Source organism: Salvia hispanica, chromosome 5 (assembly GCF_029641045.1).
Source record: "Salvia hispanica isolate PSC_SH4W2 chromosome 5, Shi_PSC_v1, whole genome shotgun sequence".
Classification (NCBI taxonomy): domain Eukaryota; kingdom Viridiplantae; phylum Streptophyta; class Magnoliopsida; order Lamiales; family Lamiaceae; genus Salvia; species Salvia hispanica.
Window position 1 is genome coordinate 9486950 of NC_142696.1, and position 13275 is coordinate 9500224.

The 13275-nt window shown below is 45.0% G+C and overlaps 7 non-coding genes and 7 pseudogenes across 7 annotated transcripts; all 14 read left to right on the forward strand.

Moving 5' to 3' along the window:
- The first annotated feature begins 6278 nt into the window (after positions 1-6278).
- On the forward strand, positions 6279-6397 carry LOC148924337 (5S ribosomal RNA). Its single transcript, XR_016131190.1, has one exon. It is a non-coding gene; the product is annotated as a 5S ribosomal RNA (ribosomal RNA).
- A 386-nt stretch (positions 6398-6783) lies between these two features.
- LOC148924338 (5S ribosomal RNA) lies at positions 6784-6902 on the forward strand. Its single transcript, XR_016131579.1, has one exon. It is a non-coding gene; the product is annotated as a 5S ribosomal RNA (ribosomal RNA).
- A 387-nt stretch (positions 6903-7289) lies between these two features.
- LOC148924339 (5S ribosomal RNA) lies at positions 7290-7408 on the forward strand. Its single transcript, XR_016131548.1, has one exon. It is a non-coding gene; the product is annotated as a 5S ribosomal RNA (ribosomal RNA).
- A 386-nt stretch (positions 7409-7794) lies between these two features.
- On the forward strand, positions 7795-7913 carry LOC148924340 (5S ribosomal RNA). Its single transcript, XR_016131516.1, has one exon. It is a non-coding gene; the product is annotated as a 5S ribosomal RNA (ribosomal RNA).
- A 387-nt stretch (positions 7914-8300) lies between these two features.
- Positions 8301-8419, forward strand: LOC148924341 (5S ribosomal RNA). The gene has a single exon (XR_016131517.1). It is a non-coding gene; the product is annotated as a 5S ribosomal RNA (ribosomal RNA).
- A 387-nt stretch (positions 8420-8806) lies between these two features.
- Positions 8807-8926, forward strand: LOC148924342 (5S ribosomal RNA; annotated as a pseudogene).
- Positions 8927-9311: 385 nt separating this feature from the next.
- On the forward strand, positions 9312-9430 carry LOC148924343 (5S ribosomal RNA). The gene has a single exon (XR_016131518.1). It is a non-coding gene; the product is annotated as a 5S ribosomal RNA (ribosomal RNA).
- A 387-nt stretch (positions 9431-9817) lies between these two features.
- On the forward strand, positions 9818-9936 carry LOC148924344 (5S ribosomal RNA; annotated as a pseudogene).
- A 366-nt stretch (positions 9937-10302) lies between these two features.
- Positions 10303-10421, forward strand: LOC148924345 (5S ribosomal RNA; annotated as a pseudogene).
- Positions 10422-10787: 366 nt separating this feature from the next.
- LOC148924346 (5S ribosomal RNA) lies at positions 10788-10907 on the forward strand (annotated as a pseudogene).
- Positions 10908-11293: 386 nt separating this feature from the next.
- Positions 11294-11412, forward strand: LOC148924347 (5S ribosomal RNA). Its single transcript, XR_016131520.1, has one exon. It is a non-coding gene; the product is annotated as a 5S ribosomal RNA (ribosomal RNA).
- A 387-nt stretch (positions 11413-11799) lies between these two features.
- LOC148924348 (5S ribosomal RNA) lies at positions 11800-11918 on the forward strand (annotated as a pseudogene).
- A 366-nt stretch (positions 11919-12284) lies between these two features.
- Positions 12285-12403, forward strand: LOC148924349 (5S ribosomal RNA; annotated as a pseudogene).
- A 366-nt stretch (positions 12404-12769) lies between these two features.
- Positions 12770-12889, forward strand: LOC148924350 (5S ribosomal RNA; annotated as a pseudogene).
- Positions 12890-13275: the final 386 nt, after the last annotated feature.

The following is a 13275-nucleotide window of genomic DNA, read 5'->3' on the forward strand; positions in this document are numbered from 1 at the left end:
ATTTTTTTTTATAAAAACTACTAGCTTTAGTTCCACGGAGGAAAACTTCAGCTCTACGGAAGAAAAAAAAACTAAACTAGAAAGCAATTAACATGGAACTTTATATCTCACCCACGCTCTACGGAGCTTATCCAGTGTTGCCGCAGAAGAGTTTGCAAACACAGAATTTGACAAAGGATACATAAGATTGAACCCACGCAGATTGTACCTCGGATGATTTCTCAATTTGGGTTTTTTAGCTTTGCTTCTACTTTCCCTCCATGCATGACTTAATTGCGGATCTTCATCAAAATTAGTTTCGTCAGCAATACAAGGAATTAAAATCAAAGAGAGAGAAGGTTTGAAAAGATTTCACCAATTAGTCGAGCATATGCGAACTTAAATCGAGTATGAAATCATGCTTCTTCTCCCACTTTTCCCTTGTTTCCATTGAACTTGTCAAAGCTTCCATAGCAGTGTCTAATTTGTGTTTGCTTTCAGACACCTCCTCTGCACGTCTCTTACTTCTTTCTAAGAGCCCACTCATCAAGTCTTCAAAGCTCTCGTACTCCCATGACTCTACCCACATCAGAAGTATACTAAAACTGGTCAAAGTCATTGATGCACTCCTTGCTTTTCCTCAAGTACCTAAAAATAATCAAAAGAAAAAAAAAATAATATTACACTCGAAATTAGTATAAGGCAAGAATATTCCCCGACAACGGCGCCAAAAACTTGATGCACTTTTTATTAGCATTAAAAATACCTGCAAGTATACAGGGTAGATCTAGTATAGCTAAAGATCAGTACCGGGATATCGAACACGGGGAATATAATTGCAACTGGCTATTATGTACTAAGCGTCAAATACTATCTAGAGAAACAAGAGAATTATGAAACTTTGGAAACTGAAAACAATTAAAAGCAATCAAACAACTAAATGCAATTAAATCACAAAGATAAAATATGAGAGATAAGAAAATTCTAGGGATGTGCGTTCACAATTATGGTTATACAAATTCCAACTACATTACCCTAGCACAATTTATACTTTGAAAGGACGAGTCACCTAGCTTATGCTCATGCGATATAAACGTTGATTACAACATTAGGGTTGTCAATCCTAACACGTAACTCCAAAAAGCTCCTAAGACCCTTGAAAAGTCTTCACTCGCAATTAACAGTGCCGTTTTAAGGGAAGCTAACTGTAGCGTCTACAAAGTGAATCTTAGTCGCTAGAACTCTGTCACAGTTACGAAGCAAGCTATATTAAATCATACACGATTGTGGCACTCAATCATGCAGCATCAGAACTAGTTAGGGAAGAAACAAAGTAAAAACAAAACGGATATTAAAAAGAAAAAGGAATTGTATAAACCAATAAAAGTTACTAACACATCCAAAGAATCCTATGAATTTAGTTAGACATAATTGAATAAGCTAAAAAATAGATTGGAATTAAAACAATTGGAACATAAAACTAAAGCAAATAAAACCCGTAGGTAGAATCCTTGTCGTTCTTGATGTTCTTGCTTCTTTCTCCAACCCCTTGCACAATGAAGAACTCTCAAATTTATGCTAAGGAAGTAATTGACAAAAAGATGATGAAGAATTAGGGTTGGAGGAGGAGCTATGAAAGCTCTCGTTTTGGGGGCTAAGGAAGGGTTGAATTCTAATAATGAGGTTATGGGGTATATCTAGGCTTGAGAAGGATTTAAATTTGGTAATAAGCTTCCTTCAAACATTAGGAAAGATGTAATTTTCGTTCCGCATAGTAGAAGGAAAAGATTTGGCTTCACAACATTTCCTTCTTCAAATTTCCGCCTAGACTGCAGCTGGCAGCTTTGTGCGGCTTTGGTAGAACGGCCATAACTCTCTCCACAGTACTCCGATTGAGGTGATTCTTATACCATCTTGAAGCTATTTTCAAAACTAAGAGAATGGTGTGTAGAACACCCTGATCGGACTTCAGGATCTCCGGCAAATTGAGTTTGAAAACAGCTGTCACGCGCAGCATTTTTGTGGCAGGCCGCCGCACCTTGGCCAGCGGTCGCCGCGCGCAGTCCAGAAGCTTCTGACTCTTTGTTGCGGTCACCACGCACTGCCCGGCGGTCGCCGGGCGTGTCTTTGTCACCGCTGAGCGCCGGCGGTCTCTGGAAGTGTTGCGGCGGTCGCCGGAGAAGCTCCAGATTTCCTACTTCGCGTTTTTACTCCCTTTTTAGGCTCAAATATGCACATTTCTCACAAAACATGTCAAAATACCAAAATAGATAATATATGCAAATAATGGACATGTAATGCAACTTTGACATTAAAAACGGACCACAAATTGGCCTTAAAATAGTGCAAAATGCGAGCGTATCATACATGGAAGTAAGGATCGATCCCACAGAGATGATGTGCTTAACATTTGTTTGTATGATACGACTTGGGGCTTGGCTGTTGCCATGCTTATAGGCTGGGTTAAGTTAACTACTAGACTTTGTAAAATAAACTAAACTGAACTGACCAGCTTAACTAAACTACTTGATCAACTTAAATAAACTTTCTATAAGTGGACAAACAGAATAAATGGGGACTGTCAGTCCCCTGCAAAAAGCACTGTAAAGTAAAAACTTTCTAACAACTTCATCTTCTTTAACAAATCTACATAGAAAACAGAACAGAGAACGGATCTGGAAAGCTAAAGAAGATGAAACATCAGAAAAACAAATAAAACTTAATCTACTCCTAAGATCTAAGCTACGACTACCTAAAAATAGAAAACTAACCCATACTCATGCATGAACGGAACATAAACGACTAGATCTAAACATAATAAGGAATCTTAAACATAAAACAACAGATCTGAACAGATTAAAACAGAACAAAACATTTCTTAGCTAAGATATGCGAAATAAAAGGGAAAGTGAAAGCAGATCCGAAACATTATACACAAAACAGAACACAAAAGCTGGAAATGAAAACATAACTTTGGATTTAACTAAGTCAAAACATCAAAATGTCGATAACATCAAAGGTAAACTGAAAACAAACACAGAAAACAGGAAATTGTTTCATCACTCCTTCTCGGAGTGGAATGCAGAACCGAAAATTGAAATTGCAAAAACTAACACCGAACTACCAGCTAACTAAAACAGGACCAAGTGTGTGGGCGCGAGGAATCAAGAACAAGAAGTTAAATGAGCTCCGATTTCAACCCTAGAAGAGAGTTGAGACCCTAATCTACTCTAAGAAAGCTTTGGAGACCCCTTAAACTACTGGATGAGGCTCCGACTGGGGGAAACTCCATTCTTCATATGTTGGGCTTCCTTTATATAGAGAGGCGTAGGGCTCTGATCCCTAGGGTACCACCTCTCTGAAATGTCATTGCTGCCCTTCACACTTTGTAAGTGGGGTCTCTCGCTTGGGCTGGCAAATTTTGGCATGACACGATAACACGACACGAACCCGCACAAAATTAATTGGTATGTGTCAAAGCTTATTGGATTCGTGTCGACACGTTAACGACACAAAAACTTCGTATCGTGTTCGTGTTAAACGTTATGAAATAATATAATATATTATAATATTTTTATTTTATTATTTATTTTAAAAATTTGAAATTTTATAATTAAAATTTAAAATTTAATATTAGAAATAATATTAATATATTATAATATTATTATTATAGTATCGTTATTGTGTTGTGTCATATATGTGTTGTTCTCGTGTCGTTAATGGGTTCGTGTCTGAGGGTAGCGTGTCATGTTCATGTTCGTGTTCGTGTTTAGAGTTTTCTTAACGGTACGTGTTCGTGTTTGTTGTTATCGTGTCGTTATCGTGTTGACACGATAACGACACAACACGCACGATTTGCCACCCCTATCTCTCGCTTCCTCTTCCAATGCAGAACTCCAGCTGACTACGTTAAATGGTTTACTTGATCAGCTCAATGCCGCAGTTTTCACCTTCTTTTCTTGATTTTTTTCTTTCGCCCACCTGATTTGTACTATCTTCTGAATTTGGCGAATTTCACACACACCTGGCTAAAAAATGATCGTTAGTTCATGGATTTGGGTGCAGTTTTACTATGGAACGCATGCATGAAACGAGCCTCATCAATCTTCCATCATTTAGCTTAGATTCAATATATGTTGTTGGATCTATTTTTATCTTTTGTTTGCTTTGGAAAATTGAAAATTATATAAAAAAAAATAGTAAGATCAAACATCAATTTGGATTTTTCTTGGGAAATGGATCTCACGCTACTTGGATCCATATAATTTGGTGTTTGATCTATTGTTCCTTTGAATTTTTTGTTCTTTTCTTTAAGCCATTGTGTTTTTCTTTGTTCTAGCTTATATTTCTTTGGTCTATTGTTGTTGGATTGAGCTGATATTTTATGTGAAGAAACCTTGATATGTTAGCTACGTGCCTGGAAAAAATTCAGCCAAAATATCTTCGTTTGCTTATAGATCTAATCGTTTGAATATATGTGTCTTATTTTAGCGTATTTGGGGAAAAGGTGAAAAATCATACCCAATATCAAAATCTGACTTGTTGGGTCTATTTTATCCTTGAAACACACTCAATATTGAATCTATCTAAAAATTATCAGCCATTTTGGGGTTGGGGAACCAGACAAAATAAATTCCTAAAATACAGTCCATGTTTACTACATTTTCAGCTCATATATGGCTTGTGTGTGTACACTTTAGAACATTGTATTAGTATTTGATAACAGACATAAATATCATTTTTTATAAAATAATTTCTTTAATTCCACTATTTTAGAAATCATACAAAAATACTAATAGCAGTTGCATGATTAGCTGATTGTGCCTCTTTTGTTATTTTCTGCACTGTGACGCTCCTCTCACTCTCTGAAGAATCTCTCCGAACAAATGAATAAGTGGGTGGTGGTTAGTTATTCGACGTAATTATTGTCCAACTTTGTCACACCCAACCTTGTATGACTTAACTACTTATAGTAAATAAAATCAAAATTTAAAATAAATAATCCACACGTCAAGTAAATAAACACATATATTATATAATTTAAAAAAATCAACATTTATCAAGTACATATTGCAAAATATTCTAAACCGTAGTGAGACCCTCTCACCACTCTATATATTATACATTTATCTACATGCAAAAATGATGAGGAGGAGAAGGTTGCCAAAACGAGTCAGCCGCCGACCCTGATAACATGTGGAGTTTGTATAACTCACATTAACCGAAACATCACTGATATCTTATTACTGAAAAATATTAGTAGTTTATATGAGCCACAACTCAGTGCATATAAATTTTCACCTTTAATTTCACATTCCAAATATCAAACACATTCTTTCACCAACATATATCACCAAAAGTAATAAATATCATAAACAATTTAATATTCATATGCATATGCCTCTCCGTCCTTTTCATTATTCTGTGACAGTTCAAGCCTGGTATCTGCCCGGGATTTCCATTGTACACGACCCGTAGGTCCCTTATTTGACCTTTCCACGAAGGTCCCTCTTTGACTTGACCTTTCCACGAAGGCCCCTCTTTGCATATTTTGACCTTTCCACGAAGGTCCCTCTTTGCTCTTTGTATTGACCCGTAGGTCTATTATCATTGTATATGACCCGTAGGTCTATTTTCATTTCCATTGATATCAGACCCAGGGCAAGATTGTCACATATCCTCTTTAATTCCATGATTCAAATAATTACAATACCATGTGCAAACATATCAATTGCATCAATTACATATTTCTATCATATAATTCATCAATTAACTCCAATACTATAGATAAATATATCTATTGCACAAATCACATAACCACATCATATTACACCATCAATATCAAATAACATATAACCATTTTAGGCTCACATCATATAGTTCAAATATTCACTCCAATTTAAAATATAACAATCATCCACATATAACATGTAAAATTAAAAGTGTGATTTATACACACCTGACTATGACAAATAAACTAAGCTCCTGATTCTGATTTCCAATCCACGGCCCTCCATCCCTTGAATAATTTTCCTTTTCCTCTACTTTTTTTTTAATATTGCTATTCCTTTCTTTCTCTACTGATTCTTTATTTGGATTATTTTTTTCTTCTTACCACTAACCCTTGATAGACGTATATATATATATTCATAGGATCGCTCGGCGAGAGCTTCGCGGTGATATGCTGTGGGTCCCGTAACTCCTTACGGATCAAAAGTTATACCCGTCTGAAGGGTGGGGGATCAGAACCTGCGCACGGGAGCGTACGCTATGAAAGAATAAAGTGCGGGGTTATTGATGGGTGTGATCATACCAGCACTAATGCACCGGATCCCATCAGAACTCCGAAGTTAAGCGTGCTTGAGCGAGAGTAGTACTAGGATGGGTGACCCCCAGGGAAGTCCTCGTGTTGCACCCCTCCTTTGCGAGTGCGTTCATTTTTTTTTTCCGTTCAGTTGGTCTTGTTGTGGTCCGAAACTCGATAAGCGGTTCGCGAGTACGAGGACAAAAAGGTACGACAATATGCACGGGCCGGTGATGAGCGGGTCCCACAACCTTAAACGTGCCGAAAAACAGTTGCAGCGAACTAAAAGTGGCCGAAATGGCTCGAAACGACCTCTTTTTCCTTCCCGGAGTAGCCACGGGCTGTACCCGTTGCTCAGCACGTGGGGCTCGACGAGAGCTTCGCGGTGATATGCTGTGGGTCCCGTAACTCTAAAAAGTTATGCCCGTCTGAAGGGTGGGGGATCAGAACCTGCGCACGGGAGCGTACGCTATGAAAGAATAAAGTGCGGGGCTATTGATTGGTGCGATCATACCAGCACTAATGCACCGTATCCCATCAGAACTCCGAAGTTAAGTGTGCTTGGGCGAGAGTAGTACTAGGATGGGTGACCCCCTGAGAAGTCCTCGTGTTGCACCCCTCCTTTTGCGAGTGCGTTCATTTTTTTTTTCCGTTCAGTTGGTCTTGCTGTGGTCCGAAACTCGATAAGCGGTTCGCGAGTACGAGGACAAAAAGGTACAACAATATGCACGGGCCAGTGATGAGCGGGTCCCACAACCTTAAACGTGCCGAAAAACAGTAGTTGCGAACTAAAAGTGGCCGAAATGGCTCGAAACGACCTCTTTTTCCTTCCCGGAGTAGCCACGGGCTGTACCCGTTGCTCAGCACGTGGGGCTCGACGAGAGCTTCGCGGTGATATGTTGCGGGTCCCGTAACTCTAAAAAGTAATGCCCGTCTGAAGGGTAGGGGATCAGAACCTGCGCACGGGAGCGTACGCTATGAAAGAATAAAGTGCGGGGCTATTGATTGGTGCGATCATGCCAGCACTAATGCACCGGATCCCATCAGAACTCCGAAGTTAAGCATGCTTGGGCGAGAGTAGTACTAGGATGGGTGACCCCCGGGGAAGTCCTCGTGTTGCACCCCTCCTTTTGCGAGGGCGTTCATTTTTTTTTTCAGTTCAGTTGGTGTTGCTGTGGTCTGAAACTCGATAAGCGGTTCGCGAGTACGAGGACAAAAGGTACGACAATATGCACGGGCCGGTGATGAGCGGGTCCCACAACCTTAAACGTGCCGAAAAACAGTAGCAGCGAACTAAAAGTGGCCGAAATGGCTCGAAACGGCCTCTTTTTCCTTCCCGGAGTAGCCACGGGCTGTACCCGTTGCTCAGCACGTGGGGCTCAACGAGAGCTTCGCGGTGATATGCTGTGGGTCACGTAACTCTAAAAAGTTATGCCCGTCTGAATGGTGGGGGATCAGAACCTGCGCACGGGAGCGTACGCAATGAAAGAATAAAGTGCGGGGCGATTGATTGGTGCGATCATACCAGCACTAATGCACCGTATCCCATCAGAACTCCGAAGTTAAGCGTGCTTGGGCGAGAGTAGTACTAGGATGGGTAACCCCCTGGGAAGTCCTCGTGTTGCACCCCTCCTTTTGCGAATGCGTTCATTTTTTTTTTCCGTTCAGTTGGTCTTGTTGTGGTCCGAAACTCGATAAGCGGTTCGCGAGTACGAGGACAAAAAGGTACGACAATATGCACGGGCCGGTGATGAGCGGGTCCCACAACCTTAAACGTGCCGAAAAACAGTAGCTGCGATCTAAAATTGGCCAAAATGGCTCGAAACGGCCTCTTTTTCCTTCCCGGAGTAGCCACGGGCTATACCAGTAGCTCAGCACGTGGGGCTCGACGAGAGCTTCGCGGTGATATGCTGTGGGTCCCGTAACTCTAAAAAGTTATGCCCGTCTGAAGGGTGGGGGATCAGAACCTGCGCACGGGAGCGTACGCAATGAAAGAATAAAGTGCGGGGCGATTGATTGGTGCGATCATACCAGCACTAATGCACCGTATCCCATCAGAACTCCGAAGTTAAGCGTGCTTGGGCGAGAGTAGTACTAGGATGGGTAACCCCCTGGGAAGTCCTCGTGTTGCACCCCTCCTTTTGCGAATGCGTTCATTTTTTTTTTCCGTTCAGTTGGTCTTGCTGTGGTCCGAAACTCGATAAGCGGTTCGCGAGTACGAGGACAAAAAGGTACGACAATATGCACGGGCCGGTGATGAGCGGGTCCCACAACCTTAAACGTGCCGAAAAACAGTAGCTGCGAACTAAAAGTGGCTGAAATGGCTCGAAACGGCCTCTTTTTCCTTCCCGGAGTGGCCACGGGCTGTACCCATTGCTCAGCACGTGGGGCTCGACGACAGCTTCGCGGTGATATGCTGTGGGTCCCGTAACTCTATAAAGTTATGCCCATCTGAAGGGTGGGGGATCAGAACCTGCGCACGGGAGCGTACGCTATGAAAGAATAAAGTGCTAGGCTATTGATTGGGGCGATCATGCCAGCACTAATGCACCGGATCCCATCACAACTCCGAAGTTAAGCGTGCTTGGGCGAGAGTAGTACTAGGATGGGTGACCCCCCTGGGAAGTCCTCGTGTTGCACCCCTCCTTTTGCGAGGGCGTTCATTTTTTTTTCAGTTCAGTTGCTGTTGCTGTGGTCTGAAACTCGATAAGCGGTTCGCGAGTACGAGGACAAAAGGTACGACAATATGCACGGGCCGGTGATGAGCGGGTCCCACAACCTTAAACGTGCCGAAAAACAGTTGCAGCGAACTAAAAGTGGCCGAAATGGCTCGAAACGACCTCTTTTTCCTTCCCGGAGTAGCCACGGGCTGTACCCGTTGCTCAGCACGTGGGGCTCAACGAGAGCTTCGCGGTGATATGCTGTGGGTCCCGTAACTCTAAAAAGTTATGCCCGTCTGAAGGGTGGGGGATCAGAACCTGCGCACGGGAGCGTACGCAATGAAAGAATAAAGTGCGGGGCGATTGATTGGTGCGATCATACCAGCACTAATGCACCGTATCCCATCAGAACTCCGAAGTTAAGCGTGCTTGGGCGAGAGTAGTACTAGGATGGGTAACCCCCTGGGAAGTCCTCGTGTTGCACCCCTCCTTTTGCGAATGCGTTCATTTTTTTTTTCCGTTCAGTTGGTCTTGCTGTGGTCCGAAACTCGATAAGCGGTTCGCGAGTACGAGGACAAAAAGGTACGACAATATGCACGGGCCGGTGATGAGCGGGTCCCACAACCTTAAACGTGCCGAAAAACAGTAGCAGCGAAATAAAAGTGGCCGAAATGGCTCGAAACGGCCACTTTTTCCTTCCCGGAGTAGCCACGGGCTGTACTCGTTGCTCAGCACGTGGGGCTCGACGAGAGCTTCGCGGTGATATGCTGTGGGTCCCGTAACTCTAAAAAGTTATGCCCGTCTGAACGGTGGGGGATCAGAACCTGCGCACGGGAGCGTACGCTATGAAAGAGTAAAGTGCGGGGCTATTGATTTGTGCGATCATGCCAGCACTAATGCACCAGATCCCATCAGAACTCCGAAGTTAAGCGTGCTTGAGCGAGAGTAGTAGTAGGAAGGGTGACCCCCTGGGAAGTCCTCGTGTTGCACCCCTCCTTTTGCGAGTGCGTTCATTTTTTTTTAAAGTTCAGTTGGTCTTGCTGTGGTCCGAAACTCGATAATCGGTTCGCGAGTACGAGGACGAAAAGGTACGACAGCGGGTCCCCCAACCTTAAACGTGCCGAAAAACAGTAGCAGCGAACTAAAAGTGGCCGAAATGGCTCGAAACGGCCTCTTTTTCCTTCCCGGAGTAGCCACGGGCTGTACCCGTTGCTCAGCACGTGGGGCTCGACGAGAGCTTCGCGGTGATATGCTGTGGGTCCCGTAACTCTAAAAAGTTATGCCCGTCTGAACGGTGGGGGATCAGAACCTGCGCACGGGAGCGTACGCTATGAAAGAATAAAGTGCGGGGCTATTAATTTGTGCGATCATGCCAGCACTAATGCACCAGATCCAATCAGAACTCCGAAGTTAAGCTTGCTTGAGCGAGAGTAGTAGTAGGATGGGTGACCCCCTGGGAAGTCCTCGTGTTGCACCCCTCCTTTTGCGAGTGCGTTCATTTTTTTTTAAAGTTCAGTTGGTCTTGCTGTGGTCCGAAACTCGATAAGCGGTTCGCGAGTACGAGGACAAAAAGGTACGACAGCGGGTCCCACAACCTTAAACGTGCCGAAAAACAGTAGCAGCGAACTAAAAGTGGCCGAAATGGCTCGAAACGGCCTCTTTTTCCTTCCCGGAGTAGCCACGGGCTGTACCCGTTGCTCAGCACGTGGGGCTCGACGAGAGCTTCGCGGTGATATGCTGTGGGTCCCGTAACTCTATAATGTTATGCCCGTCTTAAGGGTGGGGGATCAGAACCTGCGCACGGGAGCGTACGCTATGAAAGAATAAAGTGCTAGGCTATTGATTGGTGCGATCATGCCAGCACTAATGCACCTGATCCCATCACAACTCCGAAGTTAAGCGTGCTTGGGCGAGAGTAGTACTAGGATGGGTGACCCCCCTAGGAAGTCCTCGTGTTGCACCCCTCCTTTTGCGAGGGCGTTCATTTTTTTTTTCAGTTCAGTTGGTGTTGCTGTGGTCCGAAACTCGATAAGCGGTTCGCGAGTACGAGGACAAAAGGTACGACAATATGCACGGGCCGGTGATGAGCGGGTCCCACAACCTTAAACGTGCCGAAAAACAGTAGCAGCGAACTAAAAGTGGCCGAAATGGCTCGAAACGGCCTCTTTTTCCTTCCCGGAGTAGCCACGGGCTGTACCCGTTGCTCAGCACGTGGGGCTCAACGAGAGCTTCGCAGTGATATGCTGTGGGTCCCGTAACTCTAAAAAGTTATGCCCGTCTGAAGGGTGGGGGATCAGAACCTGCGCACGGGAGCGTACGCAATGAAAGAATAAAGTGCGGGGCGATTGATTGGTGCGATCATACCAGCACTAATGCACCGTATCCCATCAGAACTCCGAAGTTAAGCGTGCTTGGGCGAGAGTAGTACTAGGATGGGTAACCCCCTGGGAAGTCCTCGTGTTGCACCCCTCCTTTTGCGAATGCGTTCATTTTTTTTTTCCGTTCAGTTGGTCTTGCTGTGGTCCGAAACTCGATAAGCGGTTCGCGAGTACGAGGACAAAAAGGTACGACAATATGCACGGGCCGGTGATGAGCGGGTCCCACAACCTTAAACGTGCCGAAAAACAGTAGCAGCGAAATAAAAGTGGCCGAAATGGCTCGAAACGGCCTCTTTTTCCTTCCCGGAGTAGCCACGGGCTGTACCCGTTGCTCAGCACGTGGGGCTCGACGAGAGCTTCGCGGTGATATGCTGTGGGTCCCGTAACTCTAAAAAGTTATGCCCGTCTGAACGGTGGGGGATCAGAACCTGCGCACGGGAGCGTACGCTATGAAAGAGTAAAGTGCGGGGCTATTGATTTGTGCGATCATGCCAGCACTAATGCACCAGATCCCATCAGAACTCCGAAGTTAAGCGTGCTTGAGCGAGCGTAGTAGTAGGAAGGGTGACCCCCTGGGAAGTCCTCGTGTTGCACCCCTCCTTTTGCGAGTGCGTTCATTTTTTTTTAAAGTTCAGTTGGTCTTGCTGTGGTCCGAAACTCGATAATCGGTTCGCGAGTACGAGGACAAAAAGGTACGACAGCGGGTCCCACAACCTTAAACGTGCCGAAAAACAGTAGCAGCGAACTAAAAGTGGCCGAAATGGCTCGAAACGGCCTCTTTTTCCTTCCCGGAGTAGCCACGGGCTGTACCCGTTGCTCAGCACGTGGGGCTCGACGAGAGCTTCGCGGTGATATGCTGTGGGTCCCGTAACTCTAAAAAGTTATGCCCGTCTGAACGGTGGGGGATCAGAACCTGCGCACGGGAGCGTACGCTATGAAAGAATAAAGTGCGGGGCTATTAATTTGTGCGATCATGCCAGCACTAATGCACCAGATCCAATCAGAACTCCGAAGTTAAGCTTGCTTGAGCGAGAGTAGTAGTAGGATGGGTGACCCCCTGGGAAGTCCTCGTGTTGCACCCCTCCTTTTGCGAGTGCGTTCATTTTTTTTTAAAGTTCAGTTGGTCTTGCTGTGGTCCGAAACTCGATAAGCGGTTCGCGAGTACGAGGACAAAAAGGTACGACAGCGGGTCCCACAACCTTAAACGTGCCGAAAAACAGTAGCAGCGAACTAAAAGTGGCCGAAATGGCTCGAAACGGCCTCTTTTTCCTTCCCGGAGTAGCCACGGGCTGTACCCGTTGCTCAGCACGTGGGGCTCGACGAGAGCTTCGCGGTGATATGCTGTGGGTCCCGTAACTCTATAATGTTATGCCCGTCTTAAGGGTGGGGGATCAGAACCTGCGCACGGGAGCGTACGCTATGAAAGAATAAAGTGCTAGGCTATTGATTGGTGCGATCATGCCAGCACTAATGCACCTGATCCCATCACAACTCCGAAGTTAAGCGTGCTTGGGAGAGAGTAGTACTAGGATGGGTGACCCCCCTGGGAAGTCCTCGTGTTGCACCCCTCCTTTTGCGAGGGCGTTCATTTTTTTTTTCAGTTCAGTTGGTGTTGCTGTGGTCCGAAACTCGATAAGCGGTTCGCGAGTACGAGGACAAAAGGTACGACAATATGCACGGGCCGGTGATGAGCGGGTCCCACAACCTTAAACGTGCCGAAAAACAGTAGCAGCGAACTAAAAGTGGCCGAAATGGCTCGAAACGGCCTCTTTTTCCTTCCCGGAGTAGCCACGGGCTGTACCCGTTGCTCAGCACGTGGGGCTCAACGAGAGCTTCGCAGTGATATGCTGTGGGTCCCGTAACTCTAAAAAGTTATGCCCGTCTGAAGGGTGGGGGATCATCACCTGCGCACGGGAGCGTACGCAATGAAAGAATAAAGTGCGGGGCGATTGAT